The 21,392-nt window shown below is 41.2% G+C and overlaps 1 protein-coding gene across 10 annotated transcripts in view; it reads left to right on the plus strand.

The window, feature by feature from the left end:
• The window catches only part of fhod3 (formin homology 2 domain containing 3), a 326,788-nt gene that overhangs the window by 35,445 nt on the left and 269,951 nt on the right, over positions 1-21,392 (plus strand). The gene's annotated exons all lie outside the window — the stretch shown is intronic.

Below are 21,392 nucleotides of genomic sequence, written 5' to 3' on the forward strand. Positions count from 1 at the left end.
ACAGTTAATTTTTTGCAGTCTCCTTCATTCCCAGACTGAATGGTCATGTTGATTGAAAACCAACACATTTGTACCACACTTTGGTACACCCCCCTCCAGAATTTGTTTGTTTTTTTTAAGTACATTTTTAAAAACTCAGATCAACTCCAAGACACCATAGGAATGATGTTTTAGTTTCTGGAAGTAAATTAGATGTCAGTCTAGTAGGGGTATAGAAACAGCAATTTTCTCCTTGACATCTGGCTCTTCTGGTGGCGCAGTACATTTGTCGTATCTGTCTCACAATTGTGTGAAGCAGGGCATTTCATGTAAAAGGAAGGGGGCTGATCTGATATCGCTGGGGAGGGAGTTCCAAAGCCAAGGGGCCACCATTGAGAAGGCCCTGTCCCTTGTCGCCACCAGCCGTGCTTGTGAGGCAGGTGAGACCGAGAGCAGGGCTTCCCCAGATGATCTTAATCTCCAAGATGGCTTATAGGGGAAGATACGTTTGGACAAGTAAGATGGGCCACAACCATTTAAAGCTTTATAGGCTAAAGCCAGCACTTTGAATTCTGCTCGGTAGCAGACTGGCAGCCAGTGGAGATGGCATAGCAAGGGAGTTGTGTGCTCCCTGTATGCCGCTCCAGTGAGCAACCTGGCTGCTTCCCATTGGACCAGCTGGAACTTCTGAGCAGTCTTCAAAGGCAACCCCCATGTAGAAAACAAAATCTGGCTACCAATATGAAAGAACTCTAAAATCAGAACAGTAAATAAAGAGCAAGACTCAAAAAGCAGGGGGATTCCAGACAAGGGCCAGCTAACACCTCCCAACAAAAGATTCCCCCAGGCAGCTAACAGCCAGACCTTGAAACTGCGGGCCATTAAAACGCTAATCAAGGTAACAAATTGCAACACTCACACATACCTCAAGCAGACAAGAGTGCTTTCCCTCACCCTGAACATTCCATAGATATATAAACCTCACTTACTTTGTTTCCAACAGACCCCTCAACCTCTGAGGATGCCTGCAATAGATGTGGGAGAAACGTCGGGAGAGAATGCTTCTGGAACATGGCAATACTGCATGGAAAATTCACAACTGTATTTAAGAAACCGGCCTTCCTATGTTGGGGAGTTTTCTGTTCTCACATACCAGCTTCTCAGATATCCATAACAACTTCACAGAGTACATGTTTGCTTCTCAGAATGGGAAATTTGAGATATTTCTGAATAGGTGTAAACCAGATGTGGGGCAAAATCTCCATTCAATTCTAGATACTCCCCCCCCCCTCAGTGAAATGAAGGCTGGAATGGTTATCCCCCATTCCATTATTTTTTCAACCAGAATACTATATTTTATTGGGGTGTTTTGTGGTTTCCGGGCTGTATGACCATGTTCTAGCAGCATCTGTAGCTGGCACCTTCAGAGGATTGGATGGTAGTCTGGAGATGACTGCCACAGATGCAGGCGAATAATCAAGAGATAATGCTGCTAGAAGATGGCCATACAACCCAGAAACCACACAACACCCCACTGATTATGTCAGTGAAAGCCTTCGACAATATATATTTTATTCATTTCATTGTCATAACTGACATATATTAAAACAAACTGATCACATAGTTCTTTCTCTCCTACACATGCACACATATACAGAAAGAGATAGTTTTCCCTACATTGATCCAAATGCATGGGTTTCCCAAAAATTTATAAAGTTTCACAATAGCCCAATAGCAATTACAGCCATGCTCCTGAGAATATATGATGAACAACTTTCTGCAAAAGTAGCTTTGCATTGTTTATTCTCCTGACTTTTAGCAATAGTGTACAGTTACGTCATAAAGCCTACATTCTCTGTTATATTAGCCAGTAATTCTTTATCCCCAGCCCCAACTTACTATTTATTGCAGTTGACATAGTTGTTAATAAGTAGCATATAATTTCAGTATCTTTAGTTAGAACTATGTTGCGGATATAATGTATTAGTAGCATTGGAAAATCTAAAAGTCGAATGTAATGTACCTTTTTCTATATTCTTTCAGTTACTCTCTCCCAGTATAACCTGATATTGGGACAAGTGTGAAAGTTGTTTTCCCTGTACAGGAAAATGGAAAACTCAAAAAAAAATTTCACATCTCTAAATACACTGGATTTCCCAACGTACCTGGAAATTGAATTGAGTTTATGAAAATGATTTTGCAGAATTAGATGCACATGCTGGATTCCAAAATATATCAAGTGTCTATGTTAACTAGTTCCAGCTCCTGTGCCATGCACAGTGGGCCCATAAAAGGGAATTTTCTCCCTTCATCTGAGTCCTGTGCTTCACAAGCTTATTTTGTTCATGTGAACCTGCTGTGTAAAGTTCAGAATCAATGTTAGTAAATGCTAGTAAAAATAAATAGTTCCTCTAGTTTTTGTTATTTCAATATATACAGGTTTGCTGTGTTCTGCAAAATCATTTGTTTTCATAAATATATCTATGTATTTAAAAGAAACAAGGAGCAACAATGTTGGCCATAGGATAAAGATAAAATCATGTTGGAGTAATATTTTCATCTGACCAAAACACACACACAAAAACAACAACAATACAAAAGTAAATCTGTGTAAGCTTCTTTCTTCTGTCTTTTAAAGACACACAGTAGTAATGATAATAGCAACATTACTTTCTAGACCTCAGTAACAATAAGAAATAATGAGCTGGTGCATGATTGATGTAGTGAGCAATTGCAAATATCGTATTTACTTGAGTATAATGGACCATTGAATATAATGCACACCTCAATAATGAACGTGCACATTACAAAAAATGGATTCCCCCCCCCCCCCCCCCAGTGTAATGCATCCAACAGTACAAGCATAGCACATCAGAGAGGGAGATAGCATGAACTTGCCATCCTTGCATGATTTCCAACTGGCCTCATTCAAGGGGGAGGCTTTGAAGGCCTTGTGAGTGAGGCCAGTTGGGAACAGCATGGGTCTAAGTCTGGGGGGAGGGGTGGGAGCAAGAGCTCCCAGAGGCCGCCTAAAAGGCAGGATGCATGGCTAAGTGGCAGGAACGATTGGGTCACCACCAGCCAGGCACTCCTCCTCCAAGCACCATGGAGCCTGAGGATGCAGTCATCACTGGGAACAGCCTCTTTGCGCATCCCCTGCCTCCCTATCTGGCCTCTGGGTTTCTGGGTCCTTCCAGGCCTTTTCAGTCAGGAGAATTTATATGTTTGATTCTAATGCACCATATAATTATTGCACACCTCAATTTTGGAAATGTAATTTAGCCAAAAAACATGAGCATTTGACTTGAGTAAATATGGTGGCTTCTTTGAAAAAGTAACAATCCTAGCTGTTGTTGATAGTAAACAATGGTTCTAAAGCTTCTAAGGTCCCATCCCATCAACACTGCCATATAATGCAGATTGAAACTGCATTACATGGTTGGTGTGGACTCATACAATGAAGTTTAACTTCATCAAATTGCATTACATGGATTTACACTAACCATATAATGTAGTTGTAAAATGCATTATATGTCAGTGTGAATGGGACCTTAGAGAAAAATAATTTCCAAAGATCCTACTGGGCCATTCTTGATGGACCTACAGTTTAGAGAAATTACTGTGACTACTTGGGAGTAGGGAGTTTTTAAGCACCATGGGAGCACATTCTGGTACATTAGAAGTAATTTCATGGCCCTCCCAGTTGTCATTCTCTGACGTTTATGGGATGCTTGTTTGTTTTTTGCTTTGCAGGCATTCTGGTGAGAGAGATGTAAAGTTGTAAACTGTTGAATTTGTAAGCAGTTTTGGAGCGTTTGAACTGCTTTTAAGTTGAAAAAGGGTGTCCTAAAAATGACACATTTTAAAAGAAAAAGTGTGTCTCTAAGTAGGGTTGCTAGATTCAAAACTGAAGAGAGTTTGTGTACCTTTATTATTTACTAGCTTGAGTACTCACTGTTGCCTGGGTTATTTGAAAAAGTACTACAACTCCCCCAAATCAAGGTGAATTTTCCCTAAAGACCTCCAGTATTTTTTGCTGGTCATGGGGGCTCTGTGTGCCAGTTCTGTCACTTACTGGATTCAGTGTTCTCTGAATACAAGTGAACTATAACTCTCTGAAGACAAGGTCAATCACCTGCAAAGCCTGCCAGTATTCAGAGTTGGCCATGTTGGGTCTGTGTGCCAATTTTGGTCCATATCCGTCACTTGCTGGGTTCAGTGTTCTCTGAATACGGGTGAACTATAACTCTTTGATGCCAAGGTCAATCACCCCAAGTTAGCAGTGTTGGGTTTATGTGCCAAGTTTGGTCCAGATCCGTCATTGGTGGGGTTCAGATGTCTCACGGAATACAGGTGAACTATAACTTTCAGAGTTAAAGGTCAATCACCCCCAAAGTCAATCAGTGTTTCCAGTTGGCCATGTTGAATTTTTGTGACAAGTTTGGTCTAGATTCGTCAACAGATGGGTTCTAAATACAGGTGAACTCTAACTCTTGGATGTCAAGGTCAATCACCCCCAAATCCCGCCAGTATGCAAATCTTGCCATGTTGGGTCTGTGTGCCAAGTTAATTCCAGGTCCATAGTTGGTGGAGTTCAGAGTCCCAGTCCCAGTCCCTCCAACTCCTATTAATCATGGTGAATTCTCCCCAAACCTCTCCAGTATGTCCCATTGCTGATCAATTCCTCTGTTTGCTGTGTGCCCTAGGAAAGGCAAGGAAAGGGTTAAAAGAGGCAGTGGGCAGGGTCATGCAAATGGTGAGAGAAAGGAAGACTAGGATGTGCTCGCTGTAACCTGCAATGTCCTGGGAGGGAGTGACTTGGTGCTCCTCAGCACTGGGAACTATATCTTGTTTGTGGAGGCCAGAGGCTGTCTGTGTGAGTGGATACCTATGCCACATACACACATACAGATTTTCACTGTTATCATGTGTATAGAAGATGGAGAAGAGAAAGATTCAGCGGTTATTGCTTGAGATACAATCAAGTAATTAATTCCCTCTTCTATACAACCATCAAAGGATAAGGAACTTTTTCCAAATATCCTCTGGCAGCCAAGGGAACTTCAGAGACATAGGAGCTGCACAATGCCCACAACCTGGTTTTGCTACTCTTAGAGTGAGACTTGTGCCAACGAGTCAACTATAGAACAGCCTTGGGGCTATCTGACTCTTTATTCATGCCTATTACCTGATTGATACCCCCCAATAACATTTTCAGTTGTGATACATCAATTTTTAAGTCATATTGTGAACCTACTCCTGGCCTGATTAAGATAATACTTACTTGATTCAATTTTCCAGGCTTTTCTGGAATCCAGTGAGGGATATGCTGAAAGATATATGCTATACCTTTAATAGAGTGAAGAACATACTCTGAACAGAAAAACTCAAACTCTCCTCAAATTCCTCCTTTTTAAAGCATAAGTAAGAAGTCAGTATAATTGTGCATTTCAAGCAATAATTTAATCATGAACACTTTTCATGTTTTTAATGACAGCAAGATTAATGCAGGAGAAGTTCACTTTGTTTTTATACTGTGGTAATAACCTTTTAAGCTATTTCCTATTCCTTTAAATACAGTGTGCACAGCATGATTTACACAGGATTAATAATTTGTTTAACCAGTCTTTAAAAATGAAAAAAGAGACTGTTGCCTTCATATAGTTTATTTAAAAGAATGATGATGGCAATTTACCTTGCATACATATTTCTTGCTCAAAGGAGTAGTTCCTGTGAGGGAAGGTGTTGCTGCTGGTGGTGATACCATGTTGTCTCAATGACTGCTGTTGTTTTCTTTCTCACAGAATGTTATTTTATAGATCAGGAGCATAGTGGAATGAAAATCACAGGTAGTTCACCTTTGGCCAGTCCACACAGCTTCGTGCTTTGCATTTTTAGTTAACACACTCACCAACTGATTTTACATGCTCCATCAAGGAGCTACCCAAAACAGCTACCCAAAACTATAAATATTAGTGTATTATCCTTGATGAACTTTAAGGTCTTTAAGTTAGTTTAAATACATAACCATGGAAATGGAAATAATATTAGATTTCTGGCTTTCACAAATTGTGGCCTGTGTTTCACTGAAAATGGCCTATTTAAAAGAAAACAAATGCTAAGCCTAGAGGAGCCATGCACATTTGTTTCCATGGTCACTCTCCAAAAAGCCTTTCTTGATGAACACAGTCTCCATAGTTGTATATCCGCTTAGTAAAAAGAAGAAGAAACCTGAGGAGAATTTCAAGCTCTTCTTTTATTTTGAGGACACTTCAGTAATCAGGCTGCTTGACTTTTCAAAGAAGAAATGAGAGCGGCTTGTTTCCCTTCAGAATGATTTGAACTCTGGCAACCAAATAAAGGAAAAAGGGTTCCTAAAGGGAACAAAGGACGTGGTTATCATTTTTATGAGCCACAGCATAACCTAAAAGCAAAAGAAAATGACCTTTCCCTTGGGGGGATTTGATGTGAGTGCAACATGTAAAAAGAATTAGTGGAGCCCATTGTGCCCATATTTGGTGATTTTGTGTACAAGCTGTAAAAATGTGTTTGTTGATTCTTCAGAGTGAAATGTTTGGATTGGACTTTTATTATGATTATTATTTTGCTGTTTTGGAGGTTTGTTGTTAACCCTGACTCTTTGTTTATTTGCATTACTCTTTAAAACATTTATTGTCATGTATATTGTTTAAGACTTGAATTGGATGCCATGATTACTTCACAGATGACAGTCACTATAGATGAGCTGCATTTGCAAGCTTTTGATTGCCTTCATGAATAGCTGAGGAGTTTCAGAAAAATTCAGAAACTTCCATGTGTGGACTATATACAAGACGTTCATAATAAGTACTATGGAGTGTGGCTTTAAGATAGTGATGGGTACGGAGGCTTGTAAATGAGGTTGGAGAGGGAATTGAATCTCCAAAAATCCACCACCTCCAAACCCCCTTCCCCTATTTCGACCAGGGGATGAAACAGATAAGCCCTGTGCTACCCTTTTATAATTTGGGACCCGAAATTTGAATTTTGGCTCTACTTATGGGGATGAGGATAAGCCTTCGCACCGGACTGATCACAACACCATTGCCATTATTATTCTCATCACCACCAGTGCCAGGTTCGGACTCTGATTTATTCCTGGGCCTTCCCTCTTGGAAGGTTGTGGGGCAGTTTTCAACTGATTTATTGTGAGATTGGAGAGGCCGCTTCATTGCCCTGCCGATTCTCCTCTTCCCTGCCAGTCTGAGAAAGCCTGGAGTCACCTCTGTGACATCCCCTGCCAGCCGCTTTACCAAACGAGGCCTGCCATGCTGCTGCTGTGGCCATCGCGGGCCTGGGTGGGACCACTCTATTGCCCTGCCATATAGATGCTTAGTTGTCAGCTGCCAGTGGTTTGCTGCTGATTAGAGGGCTTGAAATCTGCCTTTGGGGGGCAGGCCTGTAGCGAGGGGGGGGGTTAACGGGTTCAACCCCCCCCCCCCCCGGAAATTTTTCAGGTTATAAAAAAACCTGGTTTACTCATGAATTTTAACTGGTTAACCAAATCCCCATGCTAAATCTATGAGACGCAAAACATTAAGTCCCTCCAGGCACTATCTCAAGCAGATATTGACAGGTTTGTAGCAGGGGTGGGGGGTGCTAGGCGTTCAACCCCCCCCCCGAAATTTTCAAACCCCCCCCCCCCGAAATTTTTTTCTGCCTACGGCCCCCTGCTGGGGGTCCACCGCTGGTGGTTCTGCCATCGTGAACCCAGGGGGGTTATTTCACTACCCCTACTAAGCCATTGCTGGAAATTGCCCAGCAGCCTGGGGACATCATTGGCTGGAAGATCTTTGCCAGCAGTTGGCGCCATTGGTGACCATTTCATCGCTTGGTTGGGAGGCCATTTCATCACCCTGCTTTTTTGCTGCTGAGAGACTGCCCAATGGCCTAGGGACAATTAATTGCTTTCCTGTCACCCCATGGGTCGGGGGGGGGGGGTTAACATCCAGATTTATTTGAGTCGTCCTGCAGTCAGCGGGAAACATCAGGCAGTCTGAGGCCTGACTATGAGGGGAGGGGAGGAGGAGAGGAGAAGGAACTGGAGGGCTAGTGAAATAGGGCGTGGGACATGAGGGGGAGGGAATAGAAGGAAATTAGAAGTTAAATATGAGAGTGAGATCATTGTTAGGTGCATAACAAATGAGAAGTAGGAAGGCATTCACGAATGAGAGAAGGTGAAGTGTAGAAAGATCACGGAGGAAGTATTTGGAAGGTAAAGGAGTTTTTGGAAAGTAGAGTGAAGATTGTAGTCTAAAAGATTTATTGATTGTAAAGGAAGTTGGTATGAAGGTACATGAAGTGAGGGAGAAAATTAGAAGGTGAGAGATGGAAGGGTGGCAGGAAGATAAGAGGAAGAGGAAGTGTCTGAAGATAGGAGGAAGAACAGAAGGTAGGGTGAAGAGGAAGGAAGAGAAAAAAAGTTGATAGAAAGGAAAGAGAAAGTGAGGACAGGAGTAAGAATAGGGGGTTGGTTGGAAGAAGATGGAAGGGAAGGAAAGTCGATAGGAAGGTAAGAGGAAGTGATCATATGAATAGGGAGTGAGATGGTTAGAGGGAGGTTTCATTGGAAAGTGTAGTAAGTTGGAAGAATTGGTCCTAGGAAGAGTTAGAGTACTGGGCTATTGTAGGAGTGAAGCTGGTTTGCTGTCGGCCGCAGATGAAGACCATGGACAGCTATGAGTCTCATAGAATGCTGGACTGTCAAGTGTATGTGAGTTGCTGGGGCAATCGCTATGTCTCATTTTCCAATATTTAGAGACATTGAACAAAAAGTTGGATCATCTATTTGCAGGTGTTTCCTTAATTGTGAAGACAAACCCAGCTGACAAACTGTACAGGTGGAATGTAGGTGAGGAAGAGGCCTCGTGTCAAATGGAAGAGGCATGGACAGAGGAAGGGGAGGGGAAGGAACTGAAGTTTGATAGGAAAAAAAAAGGCGGAACATGAAAACCTACGTGGAGGGGGGAAAAGAGGTCACAGGAGGGATGGGAGACTCAGGGGGGAAAGGATATAAGGGTTAATGTGGAATCAATACAGGAGGAACTTAGAATAATAAATCGAGATTCAGATAGCCAACAATATTCATAACATAGGATTTTGCAACCTAATACATTGGCTTTTGAAGTGTCAGATTCTCTTCTAAATAGGGGCAGATGGAATTCTCTAAAATCTGTTAAGATGTCCCTGGGACAGATTCTAAGGAAGCGTCCTCTGGAAGTCAAGATTGTTTCCATCAAATGGCTCCGTAGAGATTACTGTAACTACATCTCATGTAGTCTTAATTACATTAGAAGATGCTTCAATACCTAAAGAGGTGGTAGTATGTAACCCTATGTTGAATTATTGGGGAATTTATATAAGGAGGGTTTTTCAAGATGTAATTGTCCGTCCACTCATTGTTGGACTTAAGATAGGCCCCCAAAATAAAGGAATATTAAATAGTCCCCAGAGATTCCCAGAATCGTCCCTACAAGCATTAGTGAAAAGCTCAGACTTCTTGTCAGCATCTCCAAGCCTTGAGCAGGAAGAGCACCAGCCCTTGCCCTTAGAATGACCCCCTATTAGGACACTAAATGACTCCTTGTTTTTACAAGAAACTCCCCCTGTGAGGCCCCTCCCTAGAAAACCCCCTGGCCCCTTGACGTCGGAGAGCTGACTATCTCCCTCAATCTCATCACACACACACACACCCCAAGCCCACAAGTTAGTACCCCTGGGTGTGGGGTGCCTGGATTAGGGGACCACCATTGTGGTCGTACTGGGAAGGAGGGTCAAGTTAGGCAGGATAGCCAACATGGCAGACCCTCTGGACTTAAGGTCCTTCTGCTAAATGCCAGATCTGTTAAATAGCGGCCATCCAGGATTTGATCCTGGATGAAAAAGTGGACCTGGCTTGCATCACTGAGACCTGGATGAATAAGCTGGAGGGGGGGGGGGTACCTTACCCAGCTTTCTCTGCCGGGTTTTAGGGTGCACCAGCAGGCCAGGTCTGGGGCGTGGGGAGATAGTGGTCTATCATGATTCCATCCCTGTGATCAGCTTCCCTGTTCCACCTTCTACTGGGTTTGATGGAAAGATGGAAAGGAGCTTCTAGGCTGCAGGTCCAGTAGCCTGGCCATCCAGATGAAGCAAAGGACTGCCTATAAGATGGTGGCATGGACACAATAAAGCGATAGCCTTCTGGTTTAATGGGATGGGAAGCCCCAGGCATCTGGTTGCTCCACTCTGCCCCATGTCGTCCCAGCCCCCCCCCCCCCCGCCATGCTCCTACCCAGGCCACACCATGCCACCCCACGTCATCCCATCTCCCTCCCTCCAGTCATACTCCCACCCAGGCCCAAATACTGATAGTGGATGTTAACGTACAAGTAGCATGATGGAAAGCTGTCTGGATGCCGCCGTGCATCCAACAGATAAACAAGCGGTGGCTTGTCCCCAGCAGCCCAACGTTGGAAGCAGCAGATATCCATGGGATTTTCCAGGTAGGAGAATTAATTGATTATTTTTATTAAAAGTCTCTAGTGTATGAGCAGGGAATGCAGTGGCCTCAAGCCACGATGGCAATGGTGGCGGTGGTGGTGCTCAACCCAGCTGTTTCTCACAGGGCATTCTTCCCCTGTTTTCACTTCAGCTGGCACCTGGCCGGTCCCCCAAGGAGTCTTCCAAGACCCTGGGTCACCGAACAGGGTGACTATGCTAGCAGGGGACACAAGAGGGGAGTGGATGGCCGTGGATTAGAATCCCCTCCTTGGAGCCCTGCGGAGATCTGTACTACTTTGGCGCCATCTTGAATTATTGCTTCTTGTAAAGGCATTCCTGTTTCTTGTAAGAACAGCTTGTACCTTCTTTGATGCCCAGTTAGCCAGACCCAGTTGAATGATAATGAAGAAGCATCTTTGTCAGACTCATATCAAAGCTATTGATCAAACCTCTACTTGTGGACAAATTCTTGAAAGCAAATTCCAGGAAGCTGAGTTCAAATAGGGAATGCCTGAGGTTGGGGTGAGAAAGAGGGATGTGTGTCCTATGTAATTTTTTGTTCTTGGTGGAACTGAAATTAGTGTGGGTCCTACGATTGGTAGCATCTTAGAATTGAAGAAATACAGTGTTTGTCAAATGGCTAGGCACCCTGCATAGAGAAAGCGGGGGGGGGGGGGATCTTTCACTGTTCTACTAATGCCAATTTTATTTTACAGTGCTTATATTAACCATCATAGACTTTTCTTTTCAGAATGTAAAGGATTTAAATACAAATGTATGAAATGTTTTCCTCTCCTTGTTTACATCTTGTCTTGAATTCACATAATTCAAGAACTGGGGAAAACAGCAGCAGGGCCATAGCCAGAAAAAAAATTCAGGGGGGGTTTTGAACCTCTAGCAACCCCCACCTCTGCTACAAACCTGTCAATATCTGCTTGAGATAGTGCCTGGAGGGACTCTTAATGTTTTGCGTCTCATAGATTTAGCATGGGGATTTGGTTAACCAGTTAAAATTCATGAGTAAACCAGGGTTTTTTTATAAACTGAAAAATTTTGGGGGGGGGGGGGTGGGGTTGAACCCCTAGCCCCCCCCCCCCCCCCTCACTACAGGCCTGTATGCCAGCATTACCTCTCTCATGCTCTGAAACAGCATTTGAAGCTTGAGTTTGGCAACTTAAAGTTTTATGTAGAACATAACAAATATTCCTGTTTCATATGGATTGTGCTGATACTCAGTGTTTTTGTGGATGTAATTTTAGGTCATCGAGGTCATTTTTCTAAAATCTATGTTTCTATGCTTGCTGTCTGTTGCTATGGAAATTGTTGTGATATTATCTGTGCATTCACTAAAGAATAAAACAGTTGAAGGAAACTGGCAAGGAGGCAGCTAAGCCTATTAGCATGCAAATGGCTTTTCTCAGTGACCACAGGGGACCAAAAGAAATGCGTAGGCACATGTTTTAGCCCAGTCTGATGCAGTCAAGTAAGTTATCTTAAGCAAATGAATTCTTAGAGATCCTATAGAGAGATTTTATATGATCTACCATGTTTCCCTTAAAATAAGACCTCCCCAAAAAATAAGACCTAGTAGGGGTTTGGGGGGATTGCCAAATATAAGGCCTCCCCTGAAAGTAAGACCTAGCAACTAAGAATGGGACCTTCCAGGCTGCAGGAGAGTTCCATTGGGAAGCATGGCTGCAGGGCAGGAGCAGCACTCATACGCCCTGGAGGGAGGGAGAGAAAGTCTCTGGCTGACAGTTCTAAATGCCTCCCCCTAAACAGCAATTCCCAGGGTAATTTTGAGGGGCTATCTTTTATGGGGCTATCTTGATGGGCCCTAAAAAGGATTGGATATATGCTAATAGCCAGAATAACCAATAATAGGAGAAACAAAAGTAATGAAGACTTTTTGGAAAAACTGAAGTTGGCCATGGCATATCTGAATGGAGAGTCAGTAACATAGAGAATCTCCATTAGGAATTTAGGATTAGGCCCAGGCTGTGGCACAGCCTGGTGAGCAGCTGCAGCCAGCTGCAACAAATCACTCTGACCAAGAGGTCATGAGTTCGAGGCCAGCTCGGAGCCTATGTTTGTCTTGTCTTTGTTCTATGTTAAAGGCATTGAATGTTTGCCTTATATGTGTAATGTGATCCGCCCTGAGTCCCCTTCGGAGTGAGAAGGGCGGAATATAAATACTGTAAATAAATAAATAAATAAATATTACTGGGAACAAGGATAGATAAATTGGCTTAAAGGCTTCATAGTGCTTCAGTCATGGTGAAGGGTGCAGGTGTCAAGGACAGAACGCCAGTAGATAAGATTCAACACAGTTTATTAAAGATACAGAACCAAAAATGCTCGTAAAAAACAAAGAGCTAGGCAAACACTCGCCTTCAATATGAAAAGTCACTCAAAAATGGTTCAAAAGATAAACCGGATTAAACAGGAGTTTAATCCGGGTTAAACCAAAAATGCTTACTTCAGCATGGGACTATAAACAAACAAAAGCTAGTAAACAAAGATTCAATAGAACATAAATACTGGCAGCAGATTCCTCTCTGCTACTCAACAGCTGTGGTTGAGCAACTAAGTTGTTACTCCTCCGTGCAGCGGCCGAACTCCGGGTCCAAACCCATCAATCAAGGGTTGCAGCGTCAGCGGGGTCCCAATCCGGTCCGAGGTCGATTACCAGGTGCAGGCGTCTTAGATTCCACGAATTCCAACGATAGTCAAGAAAGGGTAGTCCCAGGTCGTAGTCAGTCAGCCAGTCCAGCGTCAATTCCGAGTAGGTAAATAATGTCCGTCAAGAAGACGACGGAGGTCCAAGCTAATAAGATTAAACACAGGTTGCACAACAAAAGCCCACACAGTTCCTCCCGCCGCCTATGCCCAGTGTCCTTGGTAACTTACGTATTCAGCAAACGAAACACACCCGTCTTCAGGATTTTCCCAAACAAGATCCCAAGCGTCCGTCCAGATTACCTTGCCCAACGCAATTAGCCCTGGATTCAAGACCCCATTTTATGCCAGTTACAACTCCTCATCACTATCAGGTGTTACCCTAATTCCAGGTGCCTCATCATCATCATCCTCATCAGAACTAAAACATCTTTGACTATGCCCCACAGGATCCCCAGCTGTGGATCCCGTCCCATCCCTCCAACTCGTCCACGGGTCCGATCCTGCAACCCGCCAGTCGCTTCCCATGCTATCATTACCAAGAACACCCAAATCCTCCCTCACACGAGTCCATTCCATGTCATCCTCCTCTGAGCTAACCACCTCTTCCTCCATTCTCTCAGTAAAACCCTCAAAGGAGTCTTCGTCAGATGGTTCTGCAAAGATATCCCGCAGCCGTTTCCTCTCTCGCTCCTCAAGAGAGTCTGACTCTCGAGGAGTCTTACGACCACGTCTCCCAGTATTGGAGCCATAAGGCTCAACCATAACAGCAGGGGTGTGGGGAAGAGGTTTTATTCTGTGTGGGATAGGGGTTTCGGGTGCATGCAAGGTCTGTCGTGTGTAATATGTTGTGTGTTGCTGTTTAAATGTCACGGTGAACTCTTATATCAAAAAAACTTTTTAAATGAGTAGAAAGCTTAGACTGAAAATACTGGATAACATGTAGAAATAGCAATACTAAAGGTTTTAAGTTACAGATATTAATATGCATTCAGTGTCAGAAACAACTGGTTGACTAATGTAGATATGCATGTATATATCAAAATTATTGTTACTTGACTATATCTGCTATGATTTGTTGTTCTGTTGTGTACCATATCTATAATAAACTGTTTACCAAAAGAAAAAAGTTCTAAGCTAAACTGCTATCAGATTTGATGGTGCTTTGCATAACATTTTGGTATTTTTGCCAGGTGGCACATGTGAAAGAGGAGTGACATCATATCTGTATCCATCATTATCCAAATAACCCCTAGAATCACTCAAGGGCTGGTGTTTGGGCTTCATTTGGAGTACTAGGATGTTAACTGAAATCTATTAATTCTTTTTGAGAGCTTCGTGTCAGCATTGGTTTTAATGATTACATCCCCACTTTTGCAAGTGGAACAATTCCTAATGGGAAACAATTGGGTCACCTATTATTACGTTGCTATAGTGTGTTCTCTCTCTCTCTCTCTCTCTCTCTCTCTCTCTCTCTCTCTCTCTCTCCCCATGTGTATGTGTGTGTGTGTGTGTGTGTGTGTACTGACAGATTATTTTTAAAGCATCCATGTGCACTTCAGAAAAAATTTGTTTTGGATCCCAGAGGGTTGTGGAATTCTGAGATTTATATTTTGGTGATGTTTTAGGATACTCCAGATGAGGATTCTAAGTGCCTTTCCCCCAAACTATACAACCCAGGATTCCCTAGAGTGAAGTAGGATGCAAAAGGCAGGCCCGTAGCCAGGGTTTTGATTGGGGGGGGGGGGGATTTTGATTCGGGTGGGGTGGGTGGGCTGAGTCTGAGTGAGAGAGGATCTACCCTAGCAAACCTTCTGTATCATTATCCCAATAATACCCCCATGCATATGGGATATATTGAGCATGGTGATCAGATCATAATATGAATAAACATAACAGTTTAAATAATAAATGTAAGGCCTTCTCATGGACCAACCTGAAGCCCCTCAAACCCCCCCCCCCCCCGGCTACATGCCTGGGCCCATGTACCTTGGCTTAGTTATCTGTTTTTTTCACCCAATTTCCAGTTTGTTTATACCTAGCCATTTATACCTCTTAACCCTCTACCCCGGACATGGGCAAACTTCGGCCCTCCAGGTGTTTTGTACTTCAACTCCCACAATTCTTAACAGCCTAAATTTGCCCATGCTTTCTCTACCATCTATAAATGTCTTTGCCCTCAATTTGCCGCCACCCCCCCCCCCCCAAATGTTCTTCTGGGCCTTGCCATTGTGCCTATTTCAATCCTGAGTCTGTATAACATTAAGAGCCATATTGGTGTGGTCGTATCAGTGTTGGACTATGACTGTGAACACTATGGTTTGAATCTCTTATCAGGCATGGAAATCCACTGGGTGACCTTGGGAAGACATACTATCTCAGGTTCAGAGGAAGGCAAAGGCAAACCCTCTTTGATATGTTGACTTTCAGACTGCCATAAGTCAAAAATGGCTTGAAGACACACAAAAATAATTAGACTATTTAGTGGGTGCTAGGTTCTTGCTTCTTAAAAGCATAGTCTAGGTCTGGATTTTCTCTGAGGTAGAGTGAGCGGATGTAAGGTGATGTGCCAGTTGATTGTTGTTGGATCAGTTTGGACAAAGGAAGTCTAAATGCTCAATCTGGCTATAGGAAACCTAATAATGCTGATTAGACTTCCCTGCCTCCCTGACGAAATGATTGCGACCAAATTGGATTGGTAGTATAATGTTTGAAATTAAAGGCCTACCCACTGGTTCTAATTTTCTAGTCAAGATTTTGGAGTTGTGATTTATTTGCCTTATTTATACCCCACTTTTCTCTTCCCCAAGGGGAACTCAAGGCGGCTTGTAGGATGGTTGTTGTTTTGCCTACATACATAAATGGCAACACATAGATTAATGCGGAATTTGGATTTACAAAGATGGGACATATGGTTGCTAACTTTTGTTTTAAATACAGTTCTCACTAACATTCTCAATAGATTTGGAAGCTGGTGAAAGTCTGTAACAGACGGATTGCCAATAATTTCAGCAAGATGTTCAGAGACTGCAGACAAGGTACCTCTTGCAGTTTAGGTTTCACAAGGTTTCCACGCTGATTTCTCTCTATTCTAGTTTCAATGTAGTCATGAATGATGAATAATATAATATACTATAATAATAATATGATAATATAATAATAATATAATGGTATACAATATATTAATGAGATAATATAATAATAGGATATAATAATAACAGAATATGATAATAATATGGTATTAATAGGATAATATAATGGGATATAATAACAGAATAGCATAATAATATAATAATAATAGGATAATAGAATAGAATAATAGAATAATAGAATAGAATAGAATGATATAAAATATATTAATAGGATAATATAAAATGGAATATAATAATAATAACAGAATATGCTAATAATAATAAAATAATAATATGATAATATAATAGAATAATAGTATAGAATGATATAAAATATATTAATAGGATAATATAAAATTGAATATAATAATAACAGAATAATAATATAATAATATGAAAATATAATAGAATAATAGTAGAATAATAATATGATATAATAATAATAGAAAAATATAATATAATGATATTAAATATATTAATAGGATAATATAATAATGGGATATAATAATAGTAACAGAATATGATGATAATAATATGGTAATAGAATAATAGTATAAAATAATAAGTATAAAATAATAAGTTTCATGGCATAGGATAGGAATAAAGATGATAGGAGAATCCCAATACGTCCTGTACCTTTAAGAAGCTGAAGGAGCAGGATGAGTGGAAAGGGTGTTCAAGCCCTCTTCCTTCCCTCCCACCCTCCCTTGCCCAGGCACCAGGAGCCAATCAGAAGCCTTGGAGGCGAAGGGAGCATGGCCAGGATGCCTTGTCTCGGAAGGAAGAAACAGCAGCGCAGCAGCAGCCACGGAAGGTTTTTCGAGGCTGGGGGACAGGCAAGGCAAGGCAAGGCAGGGAGGCACAGAAAGCAAGCATTTTCTCTCCCTCCCTCCCTCCGGTGTGTATGAGTGCTGCTTTAGTCCTGCAGCCATGCTTCCCAATGGAACTCTCCTGCAGCCTTAGTTGCTAGGTCTTACTTTCAGAGGAGGCCTTATATTTGGCAATCCCCCCCAAACCCCTACTAGGTCTTATTTTTTGGGGAGGTCTTATTTTAGGGGAAACACGGTAAACCATGTTTGTGATATTGGTTTCCAGCTGTGTCTTTGCACAGAACAACAGTAGCCTGAATTGGATTTTAATTAGATTCTGTTTGCCTATTCCAATGCACAGATAAATCTGGGACCTATGGCCACCACTCTGCCATTGACAGCCATCCTGCTCCAAGATGGCAGTGAAGTTAAAAATAATTGAATTATAATGTAGCATATCTATATTGCCAAGAAATACCCCTCGGTGAGATAGAGCGGAATAAAGATAAGGTATTATTATTATTATACTCCTGTTATATTTTCACCCAATATTTCAAGAACAATTTATACATTACAGAGGTGTGAGGAACTTAGCAGGATCCAGCTCCCTTGAATTAGCCAATTCCTGGTCTACGTTGAGAGGTAGTAGTTAAACAAGAATCAGATTATTTTGGTCATTGAAAGGATTTAATTATTTGTTATCAATTTTTACAAAACTTCTGTTTCCCTTCATTTCAAACTGAAGGAAAGTACATAGCTGGTATCATAGTAAACAATTACAAGTATCTTGATGTCTGTTGGAGCCTTTAAAGATTTTTGACATTTCAAATAGTGTGTCACAATTTAGTGTCTCTGTGAGGTTTCTTTTTAAAATATATATATAAAAGGCAGTTGTTCAGTTCACATTCTGTATTATGTGCCAAGGTGTCATATCTAACCTACCAATGCCACCAACTCTAGTCATTGTTTACACACAATTTCTACTGGAACAGGCTAATAGGAAAGTTGAGTCACCCTGCTGCCTTCCCTTCTAAGCCAAAGGGCAGATACTATTGCTTTCTTAGTATCTTTTCTGCACATGTACAAAATGGCAGGACTTTAGGAGTAGTGGAGTTAAGCACCATAAACTCTATGCTTTCCCTTGTCCCTGCTTCAGTCATGTTGACCCCTTTCTGTTTTTCTGTGTTACCTCTTTTACTTCTCTGGTCTACCTAAGTAAAAAAAAATCAAGAATGTGGTTGCTGAAGGGATCTATTATTATTATTTATTTAAAACACAATGTCCAGAAAAAGAAATCTCAGCCAACAGTGTGGCTAGATAGATTGTGGAAAATAAAGAGTTTAAATTTCTACTATTTCAAACAAAAAGCATTTGCCCTTTAGTGGTTTAATACGGTTCTCAGCTTCAGGTATGTAATAATGTGTTCATAGGTGTTACGTCTGTAACAGAAATGTTGGTAGCAGAGGTAGAAATAACATGGAAAGAACAGGGATAGTTTCCTACACCAGAAACAGAAAAAGAGCAACTTGAACATGTTTCAGCAGACTTTTTATTCAGAACTAAAGACATGCACATATGAAAGAAAACAACCAGGTCAGATAAAACCTTGCATGAATAAACAAAAACATTTGGATTCTTTCTTTCTTTCTTTCTTTCTTTCTTTCTTTCTTTTTCAGAGATTTGGAATGTTTTTGGAGGTTTTTCAACATTTTGTGAGAGCTCAGTTTGGAACAGTTTTCTGTCCCCTCAGTTCTATGTAATTTGGGATGTAAGGACTCAAGTAGAGTCTGGTGGAAATCAGGGGGTAAGAGTATAAAAACTCCTGGGAACTGCCTGGTTGCCTTTAGTTTAAATCAGTTCAACTGTAGCTCTTTCTGTTTTTAGTGGAATCTAGAGAACTCTTGTAAATTACACTGATATTGGACTTGGTAGCTTTTGGCTTGCCTTGAGATACCCTCATGGATAAATTATTTCACAGTTTCTATCAGCATTTTGAGTTTACTTTTAGCCATTTTATAGCTTTATGTAACACGGAATAACAGCAATCTTTAACAAATTATGTGACTTGACTGTGGAGGTTCTCCCACCCCGCACAACAGTTATATGGTACTTAAAAAAAAAAAAATCTTGAGTTTGCAGCATCCTTACAATAAGAGATAACAGAATAATTGGTCTTAGAAGTCAGTGGCACAGCTTAGGGTCCCTTCTATACTTCTTTATAACATCCTGATCATCTGCTTTGAACTAGATTATATGGCAGTATAGATTCATATAATCCAGTTCAGATCAGATAATGTGGTTTATCTGCTTTGATAATCTGGATTATATGGCAGTGTAGAAGGGGCCTAAATTTAGGGGCAAGATGTCCTTGTGAGACCCACTCCTTGTTCCCCAATTGCATTTCAGTTCCCTGTTTTTTCTCTCTGTGTGTAATCCCTTTACTTTCTGGGCTTCCCCCACCCCACAGCACATGTCATTTCCAATTTAGTACTCTTTCCCTTTCACCATCACTATTTACCTTTTTTTCTTGTGCTGTTATCTTTTTGTTTTTTACTTTCTCCACACTGGTGCTTTATTCTGTCTTCCCCAACATAAGCAACACAATGGCTTTCTCGTTTTTTTTCTTCCTTTATTTTAAGATCCTACCTTCATTTCCAATGGATAAGAGTCTTGGCATGCAGTAGAGCAAATCTGGTACTGCATGAATCATTTTATTTTCCAAGTTTACCTGGGTTTATATGGTCACGTGCCAGCCATCTAGATGTTGGAAGGGATTACATTGTTGTTCACATTGTACCCAAAAACAAAATAAAGGAGAGCAAAAAAAAGACCTGGTTGGGACCTGGGGGAAGGTGAACAGTGGGAGACCATGGTGTCAATGTGGAGTAGACAATAAGGGTGGAAATAGTACACATTGAGAGATTTTATTTGGGACTCCTCAGAGTTGTGGGTGTCAAGAAGTCTATCTAGTCTGGACCAAGCAGCACCTCTTTTGAAGTCTCCAGTTAGGGCTTGCATTCAGTGTGGTTTTCTACCAATACTGCTGATTCTCCTGGTCCAGAAACATGGTGATAGTGGAACTGTTTGAGTGTAACCAGTTAAGTATGCAGGTCATTTATTGTTACTAGAGACAGGGGTTCAGGTGAAAAAGGCTTGAACACCTTGATCACATCTGCCTCACAGGACCAACCTTACCAGGAATGACTATACTAATAGCAAACAATACATACTGTGTTCCCAGACAAAAACAAACAGACAACCTTCCTCAAATGCACATTGCAAATAGAGAAATTATAGAGTGAAATTTAATCCCTGGCAAAATCCATGGTGCAAAAATGCCTGAATGTGCCTGTTAAACTGCTAAAATCGCTCATCATAATTTAAATTCCTCTCTAGAAGCCATTACTTTGTCTTTCTGTCTAAAAATAAGAACAATACATTTATATTCCTAGATCTCCTACCCTGCCAAGCTGAAGATTAATCTATTTCAGGAAAGCAATTCCGAATTGCAGACTTTGAAATGTACTTAAGAAACCAACTCCCTTTTTGGAAACTGTAATGGTTCTGGTTCCACTACAACAGTGATGGCCAACCTATGACACGTGTGTCAACACTGACACGCCTAGCCATTTTTGCTGACACACTGCCGCATGCAGATTGATTGGATGACTATGTCTTTTGTGGCCAAATTTGGTGTGATTTGGTCCAGTGGTTTTGTGGTTTACTCCATGGGAATTATGCACATTATTATTCTATTATTATTGTAGTATATTATCATTTTATTACTATATTATTATTATATTATTCATTATTCATGACTACATTGAAACTAGAATAGAGATAAATCAGCGTGGAAACTGCAAGAGGTACCATAGATTGTTGTACATGGAAATAATGGCAGTAAATAGTTTTTGATTTATTAAATACAGTTATATATTACAATTATATATTTTTGTTATTTAAACTATACATATTGCGAAATTATGGTTTTTTTCTCGAAGTGACACACCACCCAAGTCATGCTAGGTTTTTTGGTGAATTTTGACACACCAAGCGCAAAAGGTTGCCCATCATTGCACTACAATGTTGGTTGTTATGGCTGCCATGATATTATACTTTGGTTTCTTGTTATATTTTGACTATAGGAGTAAGTGATAATTTACTTTAATTTGTAAGGAAAGTTGAATAGCTAGTATATTGCTAGTAATTAATATTACTAGAAATCTACTAGGAATAGTAGAAAATCAAATTGGTCCAGGTATCTGCAATGGTT

Source organism: Anolis carolinensis, chromosome 6 (genome assembly GCF_035594765.1).
Source record: "Anolis carolinensis isolate JA03-04 chromosome 6, rAnoCar3.1.pri, whole genome shotgun sequence".
NCBI classification, from domain to species: domain Eukaryota; kingdom Metazoa; phylum Chordata; class Lepidosauria; order Squamata; family Dactyloidae; genus Anolis; species Anolis carolinensis.